The following is an 18196-nucleotide window of genomic DNA, read 5'->3' on the forward strand; positions in this document are numbered from 1 at the left end:
GAAAATCAGATTCACGGAGTTGATTTGATTAAAGAAACTGAAGAGAAAGTTAGAGTGATACAAGACTATTTAAAAGCGGCACCAGATAAGCCAAAGTCAAATGCTGATCTGAAAAGAAAGGAAATTGAGTTTCAATTTGGAGATAGAGTATTCTTGAAAGTGTCTCCATGGAAAAAGGTGTTGAGATTTGGCTGAAAAGGCAAACTGAGTCTGCGATTTATTGGACCGTACGAGATCATTGAAAAAGTTGGACAGTTAGCCTATCACTTGGCATTGCCACCTAAACTGGAAAGGATTCACGATGTGTTCTATGTATCTATGTTAAGGCGATATAGATTAGAACCCTCACATGTGATTTCGCCGATTGAGATTGAAATTCAACCGGGCATGACTTATGAAGAGTAATTGGTTAAGATATTGGCTCGTGAAGTTAAACAGCTGAGAAATAAAGGTGTGGCTCTTGTAAAAGTTTTATGGCATCGACATGGTGTGGAAGAGTCTACATGGGAGCCAGAAGAAACCATGAGAAGCCAATATTCGAACCTGTTTACTGGTAAAACTTTTGAGGATGAAAGTCCCTAAGGGGGGAAAAATGTAACATCCCAAAATAGGGCCTAGTTAGAATAGTGGTTTCGGGACCACAAATCTGACATCAAAATATTTATTTTATGATTATTATGAGGCCTAGAATATGAGTATATGCATGTGTTAAAGTTTCATGAAGAAATTCTTTGAGTAAAGTGTTCAATTGGAAAATAGGGACTAAATTGAATAAATTACAAACTTGAATTCTAAAAGCAATTTGTATGAAATTGCTTTGGATTATGAATTAGAAGGTCTTGGAGAGTAATTTTCCCAATTTTTAAATTTTTGGACAAAAATGGGCTTGCATGGATGAAATTTTAAAGAAAGGGAATGAGGGCATTTTGGTCATTTGGCTTTTTAATGAAATAAAATGGAAAAAATAAAGCCAAAATCAGCCATTCTTCTTCCCCATGCTTCCAAAATTCTCTTGTCACCATAGCTAGGGTTTTCAAGCTTTCCAAGCTCAATAGTAAGTGCTCCCAAGCCCGTTTTTAATGTTCTTTGTATTTTTGAAATCCCGGTAGCTTGCTCTCTCCATTTCTATCCATATTTCATACTAAGGTTCATGTTTAAAAATTTACACATGCATGAGTCACTTGTATTTTGATGGATTATGGGGAACATGAAAGATGAATATGTGTTAAACATCTTTTCCTAGGTGATTTTCATGAAAAACCCTTGTAGGGACCATTTTGCAAAAATTATAAAATGTGTGGTAGAAGTGTGAAAATAACGGAAAATGAAGGCTACCATAAGAAGGAAAATTGTTCGACTAGGCTTGGGTAAGGTAGAAATTGCATGTGTTTCATTATACGAGCTTAAGGACTAAATCGTAAAAATATCAAAGGTTAGGGGCAAAACGGTCATTTGGACCGGGGGTGAGAATTTGACTTGTGATGTATAATGTGGGGTATTAATGATATTATTTTGTTGTTATAGACCCGAGGAACAAATTTCGGAGGTCGATCGAGGTAAACGTAAGGTTTCGGAATTACTGAAACACAACTCCGAAATAAATACCAAGGTAAGTTCGGATAACTTAAAGTAAACCCCTAATATGCATAATTGTATGATTTATGAATGCATGATGATTGCATTTATTATTGGCATAAAATATCATAGAAATGCATATTTGATGGTAACATGTGAAAAATGTCTCAGTTGAGGTTGACAAAGGGAATTCGATGGTAACCCGTAATTACATGTGATTTGAGATCCTGCATGTGTTGCAGTAAGGATTTAGCCCGGACGTGTAATCCGTTGATCTCAATTATGAAAAGGATCTAGCCCGGATTGATTTTCCTTGAATGATCGAGCCTCCAGAAAAATATGTGTGCATTATGGATTTAGCCCAAGCGGGTAATCCGATTGGGGTCTGAATTTATCCTAGACTGGTAATTCATATCTGAGCTCAGTAAGGGTGTATGTCTATAAGGGATTTAGCCTGGACTGGTAATTCTTCCATAAGATATGAGGTTCGCGTGAGTGCATATATGTGAAATGATCATTCGTAAGAATTGACGGATAATGGGTATTCTATCGAGATTTCCTAGAAACTCAACGGGATTAATATGATGCATGTCAATAAGATGATGAATGATGAGCTCATCTACATAAATTACATGATGCTTTGTTATGTGACTAACTCATTAATTGAGTGCATGTGGTAGGAAATCATTTCATAATTGATGATTTCATGATTTAAATATGGATGTATGATAATTAATTGGTAAGTTTACTTTTTGGTTATTTGAGCTTACTAAGCATGTAAATGCTTACCCCTCTCTTTTTCCCTATCTCACAGGGCTTGAGGACTCATAAAGACTGGAAGACGATTGGAGAGTCGACACACTATCAACTAGTCAAGCTTTGGTATAAAGACATTTTTATTTTGTTCAATGGCATGTATAGGATTTTTGAGTATTTTGTTATATGTTTCATTTGATTTTCCAAATGAAGGCATGTAAAAATCTGTTTATCTTTTTGTATATGGCCATGAAAATTGGCTTAATTGAAGTAGGCTTTGGCCTTTGAATTTTTGTATGGTTTTATTTACAAGTGATAGGTTGTTACCAATTGGCAATGAGTTATATGAACGAGCCAATTTCGGAAGAATTAAAGTGACATGGAAACCCATAAACACTAAATGGGAAATAACCTTTCATGTATGAAACCAATCATATGAGGTTTCCATACAACTAGTTTTATCAAGATTATTTACAAGTGTGTAATCATGTTTTCCTTCGAACTTGGTAACCACTAGGTATAAGGAGTAGAAAGAGGTGACTTAAGGCTTGGAAAATAGCCTATTAGGGTCCACATGGTCGGACACATGGGTGCGTGTCTAGGCCGTGTGTGACACACAGTTCCTTCCTATGGGTTTGGGCTATGGCCATGTGTCCCCTGCACTTAAAATTTTAAATAAAAAACGCACACGAGTAGGCCACACGGGCGTGTGTCCTTGCCGTGTCTAAAAGACAGTATTGTCCATAGGCAGGCAGCACGGGCGTGTGCCACGACCGTGTTGATAAGTCAGTGTTGCACACGGACGAAGGGCATGGGCGTGTCCCAAGTCACACGGGCGTGTGAGCCACACGGCCCATCTACACGGGCGTGTAACACTTTAAGATAAGGAAAATTTTTCTAAGGAGCCCAATGTTTATCGAATATGCCCAAATTTGTCCCGCACTGCCTCTAGGTATGTTATAGGCCTTGAAGGCCTATATAAGGGACGAGATATTCATGGTTGAAAGGTTTTAAATTTGAGAAAAAGTTTGCGACCCAAATAGTGTGTTATAAGTGTAAAGCCTCGATATGCCTCGAACCCTATCCCAACTTCGGATACAGGTGATGGGTGTTACATGAAAGGTGCAGCTTGATGAATTAAATGAATGGAAACCAAAGGCTTATGAGAAACCTAGAATGTTCGAGGGAGTAACAAAGCAAAGTCATGGTGTGCATTTAAAGGGGACGAACCGATTCAAAGTTGGAGACAAAGTGCTGCTGGACAATTTAGATCCACGAATGTTCCTTGAAGAGCTTAAATCGAGATGGTCAAATCCATTTGTGGTACAGAAAAATGTCACACGACTTGGCCATATGACCGTGTGGCCCCTGTTTTCACAGTTTTTCTTATTTTTCTCAAAATTTTTTATTTATTCAAATCGATCTCTATTTATTTTTAAATCATTTTTATGGCCCAAATGCTCGGTGTAAGGCCCAAATGTGTATTATTTCTATGATAAAGTTGTGTAGTTACTATTCACTTTGTAAGTTGAACTAATATTTGTATTGAAGTTAAATGTTATGTTTTTTTGGTAATGTTTTGTAACCCTAATCTAGCAACGGAGAAGGGTTAAGGGTGTTACATTTAGTGGTATCAGGACTACGGTTTAGTTGGTTCTTAGGCTGAACATATCTGGTATAAAGTATAGAATACATGTCATTTTATAACCTGTGATAATGTGACACTCCTAACTTAAATTGTATCACGTTTTCATATAGATAAAAGAAGCCTCCATTCATGGAGCAGCTAGTAGTGGGCCCGTATCTGAGGGCCGGGGAATTGAGGCGAAAGAAGGCTTCTTCCATATGATGTCTAAATGGTTTTCTGAGTTTGTTTGAATGAACCCGATGGCTCAACGACCTCCACCCCCTCTCGTACCCCAACCAATCCCTCTATTCCTCAGGATCTGGAATCGATACGTATGAATAGACTTTCAGTTGACAAAATTCATAAATATGGGGCAGAAGAGTTTCGTGTTACTATAAATGATGATCCAAAAAAAACTGAGTTCTGGTTAGAGAATATTATTAGAGTTTTTTGTGAACCGTATTGCTCTCTTATTGATAGTTTGAAATGTATGATATCGTTGCTAAAAGACTCGGTGTATCAATGATGGTATACTTTAATAGCGGTGGTACCAAAAGATCGTGTGAATTGGGATTTCTTTCGAACCAAATTTAAGAAGAAATACATCAGTAAAGGATATCTTGATAAGAAAAGGAAAGAGTTCTTAGAACTGAAGCAAGGTCGTAAATCTGTAGTAGAATATGAAAGAGAATTCATGCACTTGAGCAAATATGCTCGGGAATGTATGCCAACGGAAGCTATTATGTGTACCCGGTTTGAAGATGGTTTAAATGAAGAAATCAAATTGTTGGTGGGAATACTGGAAGTGAAAAAAAAATTATGGTATTGGTGGATCAAGTGCATAAGGTTGAAGAACTTAGTAAGGCTAAAAGAAAGGCAGATTTTGAGGCTGTGACATTAGTGAACAACCAATGGGAAAATCATTTTCATACCCATTTAAGAAATTCAAAGAATTTCATTTTTGTACATTAGCTTCATCAGGATTTTTAGGAAGGGATAAAGGGAAACAACAAACAAGTTCGAGACCCCAGGCTACCTTTGTAGCGAGTGTGGGGAGTGCTTGTAATAGTAAGCCTGAGTGTCAGTAATGCAATAGAATACATTTTAGAGAGTGCAGATTGAGAGATGAATTGTGCTTTAAATACGTTTTATATGATCATTTTATTTGAGATTGTCCTAAAAGGTCTAATCGAGAGAACGCTCAAAATACATTATCGAGTAACACGGCTGCGAAGTGGAACGAAAGATTCTATAGTTAGATCTGAGGCTCAGGCACCAGCTAGGCCTATGTAATCTGAGATCGTTAAGAAGCTCCGACACCTGATGTGATTACCGATACATTTTTTATCTTTCATGTAAATGTTAATGCTTTGATTAACCTGTCGGTTAAGAAAATACCTTTTGAGTTAATTGAATTTGTAATCAAAGTAACTAATCCGTTAGGTCAAATTTTTTTAGTCAATAAATTATGTAAGAATTGTCCCCTAAAAATTCGGGATTGCAACTTTCTAGCTAACTTGATGCTATTACCATTTGATGAGTTTGATGTGATTCTCTATATGGATTGGTTAACTTTGCATGATGCTATTGTGAATTGTATACGAAAGCAAATTTTATTGAAATGTCAGAACGGCGAGATGGTTTGGATTGAATCAGACAGATGTAACATGCAACTAATGTCATTTCAGTTCTGTCAACTCAGAAATATGTCAGAAAAGGTTACGAGGCGTATCTTGTTTATATACTTGATACTAGGGCTTTAGAATTGAAACTAGTATCAGTTCTGACTGTTTGTGAATTCTCGGATGTGTTTCCAAAGGAGTTGCCAGGGTTACTAGAAACACGAAAATATACACACTTTCTCATGCCCTTTTTTAACTCAAATTCATGTAGTTTTGGTAAAATTCTTATTGAAAAATATATAATTATTATAAAATAATTAAACTGCACTCAAATTATGAACATTTTGAATTTTAATTAATTTTATATCAAATTTTGATTAATTTTGATTATTTTCGACAGATTTGCACAAAGGGCAAAAACGGCTCGGCAGCACTGCTAGAAGCACAAAACTGAGAAACAATTTTGAAGCATCAAGGCGAATTAATTTTTCAGCCTAAGATGGTCCAAATTATGTGTATTAATTCATAATATAATTAATTTTAATTTTAATACAATTTAATTTGGGTTAAATAAATTATTATTAATTAACTATAAAAAGGTGCCTAGTTGAGCTGAATCGAGAAAACCAATCCAACCGAACACTAGGCAGCCCAAAGTCGCCCCATATTCTGACCCAATCAGCTTGTTTGGCTGATTATTTGGCTTGCAAAGTGGGCCTTGAAGACTCCTTCAATTTGCATTCAAACCCTTCCACTATTCAGGCCTTTCAAGATTTTTCCCTACCTAAAAATAGCATGTTTGAAATCTTTAAACATGCCACATATGTGGCCGGCCATGGGGTAGTCTTTGGCTGCTGATTTTGGTTATTTTTAGAAGACTTCTCAAGCTATAAATACCCCCTTGGCTACTCACTTCAAACACACCTCAAACCCATTCATTTCTTCACTCCTCTCTTACTTTTCTCTTTTCATTCCCTTCCGTTGTTCTTCATTTTCTTCCCTATTCCCTTGCTGATTTCACCTCTTGAAAAAGAGTCATTCAACCACCAATTGGAGTAGCATTCAACTGTTTGTGGAAGCCTTGGTTCACAAGAACAAGCAGAGAAGGAGGAGCGAAGCAAACTAGTCAAGCTTCGGAGAAACACCTGATTTGATTCTTGTTCCCTATCCTTTTAATTTTGTTGTTGTTATGGTAAACATGCCTATGAATAATTGTAATGTTGATATGTTTAATTTAATTAATATGGCTTAGATTCAATTCGTATTAGGTTAATTAATATGGCTTAGATTCAATGGTTTGGGTTGCATTTTGATGGAAGAAGGTAAAGTTGTAGCCTATCTTCTCGTCAGTTGAAACCGCATGAGAAAAATCACCTGACGCATGATACTATTGTGTTCGCTTTAAAGATTTGACAACATTATTTATATGGGGAAAAATGCCACATTTTCATAGATCACAAAAGCTTGAAGTATTTGATGTCACAAAAAGAATTAAATTTACTGTAGCATAGATGGTTAGAACTAAAAGATTATGATCTGATCATTGATTATCACCTGGGTAAAACTAATATTGTTGCTGATGCTTTGAGTAGAAAATCCTTATTTCCTTTACGAGCTTCTAATACCTCATTGACATTTATTGATGATGGTTTTATTTTAGCTAAATTAAAAGCTAAACTAACATTTTTACAGTAAATTTGTGAAGCTCAGAAAAATGATCCTGAGTTTATTGTTAAACAAAAGCAGATTGAAAAGGCATCTGATTCAGAATTTCATATTAGTTCTGCTGGTAGTTTATATTTCCAAAATAGAATATGTGTTCTGAGAAATTCTAAAATAAAACAATAGATTCTTCAGGAAGCTCACAACAGTAGTTACTCGATTCATCCTGGTAGTAGCAAAATTCACAGTGATTTGAAACTAATGTAATGGTGGCCAGGTATGAAACGTGAAATTTCAAAATTTGTATCAAAATGTTTGGTTTGTCAACAAGTCAAGGCTGAACATCAAGTACCTTCTGGACTGGTACAACTTGTTATGATTCTAGAATGGAAATGGGAACAAGTTATTAAGGCTTTCGTATCAAAGTTACCCTTGTATCCACAAAAGAAAGATGCTATTTGGGTTATTGTTGATCGTTTGACTAAGTCCACACATTTCATTCTAGTACGTGTGGATTATTCACTTGAAAAGTTGGTAGAATTATACATTTTTGAGATTGTTAGATTGCATGGTGTGCCAGTGTCTTTTATTTTCGATAGATATCCTCGGTTTACTTCTAGATTTTGGAGTAAATTGCACGAAGCTTTGGGTACTTGACTACCTTTTAGTACAACATTCTATCTACAGACCGATTGTCAGTCTGAGTGAGTGATATAGATACTCGAGGATATGCTCTGTTGTTGCATTTTAGAGTTTGAGGGCAGCTGAGAGAAATTTCTTCTGTTAGTTGAATTTGCATATAACAACAGTTACCAATTGAGTATTAAAATGGCACCATACAAAGCCTGTAAGGTCAGAAATGTAGAATTCCAAAATACTAGACTGAATTGAGTGAGAAAAAGCTTTTTGATGTTGATTTGATCCAAGAAATTGAAGAAAAGGTTAAAGTGATATGAGACAATTTAAAAGCTACTTCCGATCATCAGAAATCAATGTCGATTTGAAAAGAAAAGATATTGAATTTAAAATTGGTGATAGACTGTTCATAAAAGTATCACCTTGGAGAAAAGTACTTCGTTTTGGTCGAAAAGGGAAGCTTAGTCCACGATTCATCAAGTCATATGAGATCATTGAGAGAATTGGACCAGTAGCTTATCATTTAGACTTATCATTTGAATTAGAGAAAATTCACAATGTGTTTCATGTTTCGACGTTACAATGCTACCGATCTCATCCTTCGCACATGATATCACCTACTGAGATAAAAATTCAGTCTGATATATCGTATAGTAGGGAACCGATTAGAATTCTGGCTTGAGAAGTTAAAGAATTAAGAAAAATCTATGAAAGTGAAATACTCGGACCTATTTTCTGGTAAGATTTTCAGGGACGAAAATTCTTTTAGGAGAGTTGTAATAGTCCATTTTCAATGGTGTTGGAAATAGTGGTTTCGAGACCATAATTCTGACAAATGAGTTATTATTTTAATATTTATTTAATATCTATAGGGTTAATTTAAGGTAGTATTAAATTTTCGTTAAGAAATTTTGAAGTTTAAATGGTTGATAAGGTAAACAAGACTAAACTGAAAAAGGTACAAAAGTTTATTTCTATTATTTAAAGAGTTCAAATGGCTATAGAATCTCATGCTAATGTACTTAGATGGTAATTATACCATACATGTTGATAGTGCACAATTATGGTCATGTTTATGTTCATTATTAAGTTATAATATAAAGGTAAAATAGTAAATAATTAAATGACTTAAAGAAAAGATAAATGGCTATCATCTCTCCAATTTTGCTTTGCTCAAACTGAAAACCATTGTCGAGAATAGGGAGCTTTCGGCTATGGTGTTTTGTTCATGCATGGTATGTTTTTGAGTCCTGTTTTTATTTATTTTTATGTTTTTGAGCTCATTTTAGCTTAATCTACTTAACCCGGGGGATTAATTAGCAAAACTGTTACAGGTTGGAGGTTTTTGCATGAATGAAATTGATGTGTTAGTGATGATAAGTGTAAGATAATTAATGGAACACCCCTTACCCGTATCTAAAGTCGGGACAGGGTTTGAGGCATTTTTGGACTTAACATAAACATTCATACAAAATCGAGCCGTTAAATTTCATCCACATTTAAAACTTTTCAATCACATGCAAATTGTCCCTTATAAGGGCGGGACCCAAAACATACTTCAAAAGCGGTTCGGGACGAAACCGAAAACTTTCAAAACTTCGAGATAACTTAGAAAATTTTCTTATTTTGGAGAGTCACACGCCCGTGTGGGTAGGCCGTGTGGTCACAGACGCCCGTGTGGCTCAAGACACGCTCGTGTAACTCTCTGATGATGATGTCATCAAGTAAATGAGGTCACACGATCAAGTCACACGCACATGTGCTTAGGTTGTGTGGCGAATTAAATTCAAAAAAGTTAAGTGCAGACTTGTAACACCCCGTACCCGAGACCGTTGCCGGAGTCGAACGCGAGGTGCTAACAGACTTAATTACTTTGTTTTCACAGTCCATTAAAAAAAATTCCAGACAAGCTGGCTAACCGCGTCACTGTCGCCTTAAAAATCATATCTCGAGTTCAAAAACTCAAAAACTGATTCTGTAAATTTTCCCCGAAATTAGACTCATATATCCATCTGTGGATTTATTTCTAGAATTTTTGGTTGGGCCAATTGGTACAGTTTATTAGTTAAAGTCTCCCCCGATTCTGGGTTCGACTACTCTGACCTTCATGTATTCTGACTTGGATATCTCCCTGTACAGAGCTTCAATACTCATTCCGTTTGTTTCTATAGAAACTAGACTCAGAGAGGAATCCATACATATAAGGCATGACTTCTAATTATCTCTGGATAATTTATGGTGAATTATCAAAGTCGAAACAGGAGATCCAGAAACCGTTCTGGCCCTGTTTCACGAGAACTTTAATATCTCTTAATATACTCTTCATATGATTGTTTCGTTACTTTCATATGAAAATAGATTCATCAAGGTTCGATTACATAATTTATTCACTATTTAATTCCATTCCTACAAATTTTTGTGATTTTTCGAATCCACACCACTGCTGCTGTCAGCAGCTGTTTTCAATGTAAACCTTACCTATTTCGTGGTTACCATGGACCAACTAGGGTTTTGTCATACATAGGTCCACATATGATCATATTTAGCCATTCCAATGGCTGATCATTTGCCCAACACTTCCATTCCAATCCATAGTCACATCATGAAACCATATATACATACATAAACACAAATGGTCTAATGCCATACTCCACTTCTACGAGCCATTTTCGCATGGCTGTACACACATACATCACAAAAAGTACTTAAAACAACAAGGGGTAGTCCTATACATGCCATATCCAGAGTTTAACTAAAAGAGTACCAAAAGAGCTTTGATAGTGTGGATGACTTCGACTTCGATGATCCCGAATCCGATAGCTAACGAACAATATCTATAAAACAGAGAGCCAAAGCAACGGGGTAAGCATTTTAAAGCTTAGTAAGTTTCAAGTAATGAAATCGGCTTTGACTAAAGTATTACATTCACATAGCTAAATGAATCACTTTATTAATTCACATTCTCATAATCATACTTACTTCACACTTCATCAACATATACACACACAAGGTATTAACCTATCTAAAAGCCGAAAGTTCGTTAGTCGATTGAACGAATATTATTTAAAACGAATCGACTTTTTCGAAGCACATGCAAACATACCTTATCGTTTGGGTTTGTCGAGCGTATTAATTGAATTTATTACAGCACAAAACGCTCACATTCAAACCCAAGTTTCTTTGGAATTTAGCCGGATATAACCACAAGCTCAATTGCCTTCGGGTCTTAACCCGGGTATAGCAACTCGCACGAATGCCTTCGGGTCTTAGCCCGGATATATCAACTTGCACAAATGCCTTCGGGTCTTAGCCCGGATATATCAACTTGCACAAATGCCTTCGGGTCTTAGCCCGTATATATCAACTCGCCCAAATGCCTTCGGGTCTTAGCCCGGATATATCAACTTGCACAAATGCCTTCGGGTCTTAGCCCGGATGTATTCAAATGCTCAAGCACACATATATCAATAATCATAACACACGCATATCTTATTTTTGATACTAAGGCTCAAACACAAAACATTTATTAAACCTTTCCAATTTCGGCTCAATAGCCACACACAAAGAGCATGATTTCGATTGGCTTTATAACATAGTCTCTATGCACATTCGACTATCCGTCATAGTATGACTAATCATTTCAATATAATTCAAGTAGGATCATTACTCGAAGACTTACCTCGGATGTTGTCGAACGACTTCAATGGCTATTCAATTACTTTTTCCTTCCCTTTATCGGATTTAGTTCCCCTTTGCTCTTGAGCTTAAGTTCAACAAATTTTAAAATAGTCATTAATCGACTATTCAAGTATTACTTTCAGAATAATATATATATTGATTCGACTTTCACACACATAGATTATAGTAAGCTTTATAAAAATCAATAAATAATTCATTAGCAAATTTTCATTAATGTTTACAACATAATCACATATTCACTACGAGCTGTTTTCCTGAGCAGCAGTCACTAAATTATTTATAACTGGAGCTACAAAACTCCAAATCACTTGCCGTTAATTTTCCCTGAATATAGACTCGTATATCTTCCATCCATAAAATTTTCAGAATTTTAGGCTTGGCCAATCAATACCATATTTTTCTTAAAATTTCCCCTGTTTCACTATTTGACTAATCTGACCACTCTTCACTACAAATCAAATTTCTCATTTTACAGAATTCAAAATGTGTTGTATTTGATTTTATTTGAAACTAGACTCATTAAGGAGTTTAAGCATATAAATTTTATCTTATAATAATTTTTGTACAATTTATAATGATTTTCTAAATACAGAACAGGGAATCTAGTAGTCATTTTGACTCAGCCCCACAATACTTCAAATATCTCAAGATCGGTAACTCTTTTGTTTTTATAGTTTCTTTTGTAAGAAAATAGACTCTTCAAGCTTTAATGACATAATTTACTCAGCTTCTAATTCAACTCCTACAAATTATGGCGATTTTCCAAAATCACCTTACTGCTGCTGTCCCCAAGCAGATTATTACCAAATCAAATACTAACATTTGCATTTAACCTTAATAGCTAGCTTAGCAAACCTTAATTTAACATATAATTCACACATATCACATTCCAAGCATTCACTCTATTCTATCACTTAAGGTACAAACATTACTCAATAACTTCCTAATTCAAGTACACATTCGGCCTTGGTACATAATAAGGTAGTCGATTCCTTTCCCTTTAGCACCCATTGCTCACATATGATTATTTGTATAGCTCAAACACTCATCTATCTTTGCTCATCTAAATTTATCATGAAACAACAAAATTTACCATTGTCAAATACCATAGCCGAAAGCCCTAGTCCATAACACAAATCAAAATTTCTACATGGGTTTCCAAAGTAGCTTGATATCTTACTCAAGCTTAACCAAAATTTCATGAACTAATATAAATTTCTTACCTTGCTATTAGCCTAGGATGACCGAATGCCTCCCTCCTATCTTCCTCTTTACAATCGGCCAAGAAGAACCAAGGATACAAGCTTTGTTTTCATTACCTTTCTTTTTTATTCTTTCTTTTATTTATTATAGCTCCAATAACCCAATTTCTTATTATAATATCAAATTCAACAAATATATTGCCCATCATCAATCCATCTTGGCTGGCCACTATAAGGGAATTGGGCAATTTGACATGCAAGTCCACCCTTGTGTTGACATGCACTAATAAGCCCTTTAAAATTAGCCTATCATATTTCACTATGTCTCATGTTGATCCCTGTTTAATAATTCCTCATGCAATTGGCAAAATTAGGGAATGAAACTTCCACATATGCATGTACACACATAATAAACATAGAATATAACAATGAATTATTTTCATAACTCGGTTTTGTGGTCCCGAAACCACTTCCCGACTAGGGTCACATTAGAGCTGTCACAACTCTCCCCCACATAAGAAATTTTCGTCCCCGAAAATCTTACCGGTGAATAATTTTGGATATCGGTCCTTCATAGAGTCCTCAAGTTCCCAAGTGGCTTCTTCAATTCCGTGTTTATGCCACAACACCTTCACTAATGGGATTTTCTTATTTCGCAACTCTTTTACTTCTCGCATCAAAATGCGAACCGGTTCTTCTTCATAACTCAAGTTAGGTTGAATTTCGATCTCAGATGGAGCGATTACATGCGACGGGTCGGATCTATATCGTCGAAGCATCGAGACATGGAAAACGTTGTGAATCTTTTCAAGTTCAGGGGGCAAAATCAATCTATACGCAACTGGACCAACTCGTCCGGAGATTTCGTACGGCCCAATGAATCTCGGACTCAATTTGCCCTTACGGCCAAATCTGAGTATCTTTTTCCAAGGTGAAACCTTAAGGAACACTTTGTCTCCCACCTGATACTCGATGTCTTTTCGTTTCAAATCCGCGTACGACTTCTGGCGATCTGTGGCTGCCTTCAGACTTTCACAGATTACTTTTACTTTCCGTTCGGCATCTTTAATCAAATCAACTCTGAAAATTTTACTTTCACCGAGCTCGGTCCAAAACAATGGTGTACGGCATTTACGCCCGTACAAAGCCTCATAAGGTGCCATCTTAATACTTGATTGAAAACTATTGTTGTAAGCGAATTCAATCAAAGGTAAATACCACTCCCATGAACCACTAAACTCGAGGATGCAACATCTTAACATATCCTCAAGTATCTGAATTATCCGCTCGGATTGACCATCGGTTTGTTGATGAAAAGCGGTGCTACAATTCAGCTTGGTACCCAAAGCTTCTTGCAATTTCTTCCAAAATCGCGAGGTGAATCTCGGATCTCTATCCGACACAATAGAAATCGGTACCCTGTGTAATCTCACAATCTGAGAAACATACAATTCAGCTAGTTTATCCAATGAAAAATCCGTACGTACGGGGATGAAATGAGCCGACTTAGTCAGTCTATCAACAACAACCCAAATCGCATCTTTCTTACTTGTCGACAATGGCAACCCAGATACAAAATCCATCGTGACTCGATCCCATTTCCATTCAGGTATCATGATTGGCTGAAGTAATCCTGAAGGCACTTGATGTTCCGCTTTCACTTGTTGACATATTAAACATCTCGAAACAAAGTCGGAGATGTCTCGTTTCATACCATGCCACCAAAACCGACGTTTCAAATCGTTGTACATTTTCGTACTCCCCGGGTGAATTGACAGTCGGCTACAATGGGCTTCGTTCAGAATCATCGAAATGAGTTCCGAATTCCTTGGAACACATAAACGACTTCTGAACCTCAAACAATCATCATCATTAATTTGAAATTCCGATTCCTTGTTCGGAACACACTCAGCCCGTTTTGCAACCAATTCATCATCAACTTTCTGGGCATCACGAATTTGATGAATCAATAATGGTTTGGCTTTTAATTCAGCTACTAACACATTGTCGGGTAGAACAGACAAGTGCACATTCATCGCTCGTAAAGCAAACAATGATTTCCGGCTTAAGGCGTCCGCAACCACATTAGCCTTTCCCGGGTGGTAATCAATGACAAGCTCGTAATCTTTCAACAACTCAAGCCAACGTCTTTGTCGCAGATTTAAGTCTCTTTGAGTCATCAAATATTTGAGACTTTTGTGATCCGAAAATACATGGCACTTTTCACCAAATAGGTAATGTCGCCATATTTTTAAAGCAAACACGATGGCAGCTAGTTCAAGATCATGGGTCGGATAATTTTTCTCATGTGGCTTTAATTGTCTCGACGCATAGGCCACCACTTGACCTTCTTGCATCAATACGCAACCCAACCCAAGTAGGGATGCGTCACTATAAATGACAAACTCTTTGCCTGATTCGGGTTGCACTAAAATTGGAGCTTCAGTCAAATAAGTTTTTAGTTGATCAAAACTTTTCTGACATTTCTCCGTCCATTCGAACTTAACATCCTTTTGAAGTAGCTTCGTCATTGGTGTGGCTATCATCGAGAAACCTTTGACAAATCGTCGGTAATAACCGGCGAGCCCCAGGAAGCTCCGAACTTCAGTAATATTTCTTGGAGGCTTCCAGTTAAGTATGGCTGAAATTTTGCTCGGGTCAACTCGAATACCCGATGCGGATACCACATGACCCAAGAAGCTAACCTCTCTTAACCAGAACTCACACTTACTGAACTTAGCATATAACTGCTTATCCCGCAAAATTTGCAACACTAGTCTCAGGTGCTCAGCATGTTCGGTCTCATCTCTTGAATAGACCAAGATGTCATCAATGAACACAACTACGAACCGATCCAAATATGGTCTGAAGATCCGATTCATCAAATCCATAAATACCGCAGGGGCATTAGTGAGCCCAAACGGCATCACTAAGAACTCGTAGTGACCATATCTCGTTCTGAAGGCAGTTTTGGGTATGTCCGAATCTCGAATTCGCAACTGATAATAGCCCAATCTCAAATCTATTTTTGAGAACACTGAGGCTCCCTTCAGTTGGTCGAACAAATCATCGATACGCGGTAACGGATATTTTTTCTTTATTGTCACTTTATTCAGCTGACGATAGTCAATGCACAACCTCATGGTTCCGTCCTTTTTCACGAACAATACTGGTGCACCCCAAGGTGAGAAACTTGGTCGAGCGAAACCTCTATCCGTCAATTCTTGCAACTGAGCTTTCAACTCTTTTAACTCGGTTGGTGCCATACGATACGGAGCTATTGAAATCGGCGTAGTCCCAGGTACAACCTCAATACCAAACTCTATCTCCCGAACAGGTGGTAATCCCGGCAATTCTTCAGGAAAAACATCCGGGTATTCACAAACCACTGGCACAGATTCGGGTTTCTTTTCTAATTCTTTGTCATCAAGTACATACGCAAGGTATGCTTCGCACCCTTTTCTTACATATTTCTGGGCCAACATTGAGGATATTACAGCTGGCAACCCATCCAAGTCCGTAGACTCAACTCGGATTACTTCGTTATTTGCGCACCTCAAATCAATAGTCTTGCTTTTGCAATTCACAACCGCATCATGCACGGTCAACCAATCCAACCCGAGAATAACATCAAATTCATCAAATGGCAAAAGCATCAAGTCCGCCAGAAAACAGAAACCTCGGATTACTAGGGGACATTTCTTACACACTTTGTCGACAAGCACGTAACGACCCAAGGGATTTGACACCCGAATTACGAACTCAGTAGACTTAATAGGTAAAGTCTTACTGGATGCTAAGGTTTCACATATGTAAGAATGAGTAGAACCGGGGTCAATCAAAGCAATTACATTAGTATCAAAGAGAGTAAAAGTACCGGTAATAACATCAGGCGAAGAAGCATCCTCGCGGGCACGTATAGCATAAGCTCTAGCAGGCGCACGAGCCTCGGATCTGGTCGTAGCGTCTCTAGATCCTCTCTGACCACCACTAGCATTGCCCGTATTTCTAGATGGTCTACCTCGAGCAGTGGTAGCACCCGGTTTCCCACTCTGGTTTACATTCTGTTCAGACAGTCTCGGGCAATCTTTAATGAAGTGGTCAACTGATCCGCACTTGTAACAGGAGCGGTCATGGAATCTACAACTCCCCGAATGCCATTTACCGCAACGTCGACATTCCGTTCTGTCTCGACGTCCATTCCCAACACTGGCGACCGAAGTGCCTCGTGTACCCACAGGGGGTCGATCACGATCTCGTCTAAAAAGGCCCGAAGTGCCTCTAGACCGGCCCACATCATCTCGAAATTTCTTCGATGCCTGTTGAAGAGACTTTCCCGAGGATCTTTTACGAAACTCTCCAGTTCCCACATCAGCTTTTTGTTTTTCTTTTCTAAGCTCTTCGGCTTTACAAGCTCGCTCGACAAGTACTACGAACTCTCGTATTTCAAGAATGCCAACGAACATTTTTATATCTTCATTCAGCCCATCCTTGAAGCGTTTACACATGATAGCCTCGGACGAAACACATTCCCGAGCGTATCTACTAAGTCTAACAAATTTTCGCTCGTAATCAGTAACTGACATAGAACCTTGTTTAAGCTCAAGAAATTCCTTCCGTTTTTGATCAACAAATCTCTGACTGATATACTTTTTCCGAAACTCAGTTTGGAAAAACTCCCAAGTTACTTGCTCTCGGGGCACAACAGAAGTCAGAGTACTCCACCAATAGTAGGCAGAATCGCGTAGCAAGGAGATAGTACACTTTAGGCATTCATTGGGTGTACAAGATAGCTCATCGAGTACCCGGATAGTGTTGTCCAACCAAAATTCAGCTTGCTCGGCATCGTCGCTATCCGTAGCCTTAAATTCAGTAGCCCCATGTTTTCGGATTCTGTCAACTGGGGGCTTATTTGACCTTATTTGGTCAGTTACCGGAGGTATTGTAGGTGCGGGGGTGGTATTTGTCGGGAATGGAGGTTGTGGAACAGCCGTATTAGTTCGAATGTATTGGTTGAACCAATCATTCATCACGCTATAGAAAGCTTGTCTAGCTTCATCATTCGGGTTACTAGCATTAGGTTGAGAGTCCGCCGGTGCTGTCCCTTGTGCGGGAGCAGGCGCTACACTCTCAAGATCATCAGCTAGCGGTCGGTCGGGATCGGGATCCATTACTATAAATAAACACATTTGCAAATGTCAGAAATATCCACACTATCAAATAATCACATAAAATGGCATGTATAGCTAGACCCAACGCATTACGGTAGTCCTAGAATCGACTAAACCGTAGCTCTGATACCAATAAAATTGTAACACCCCGTACCCGAGACCGTTGCCGGAGTCGAACGCGAGGTGCTAACAGACTTAATTACTTTGTTTTCACAGTCCATTAAAAAAAATTCCAGACAAGCTGGC

The sequence above is a fragment of the Gossypium hirsutum genome, chromosome A07 (assembly GCF_007990345.1).
Source record: "Gossypium hirsutum isolate 1008001.06 chromosome A07, Gossypium_hirsutum_v2.1, whole genome shotgun sequence".
NCBI classification, from domain to species: domain Eukaryota; kingdom Viridiplantae; phylum Streptophyta; class Magnoliopsida; order Malvales; family Malvaceae; genus Gossypium; species Gossypium hirsutum.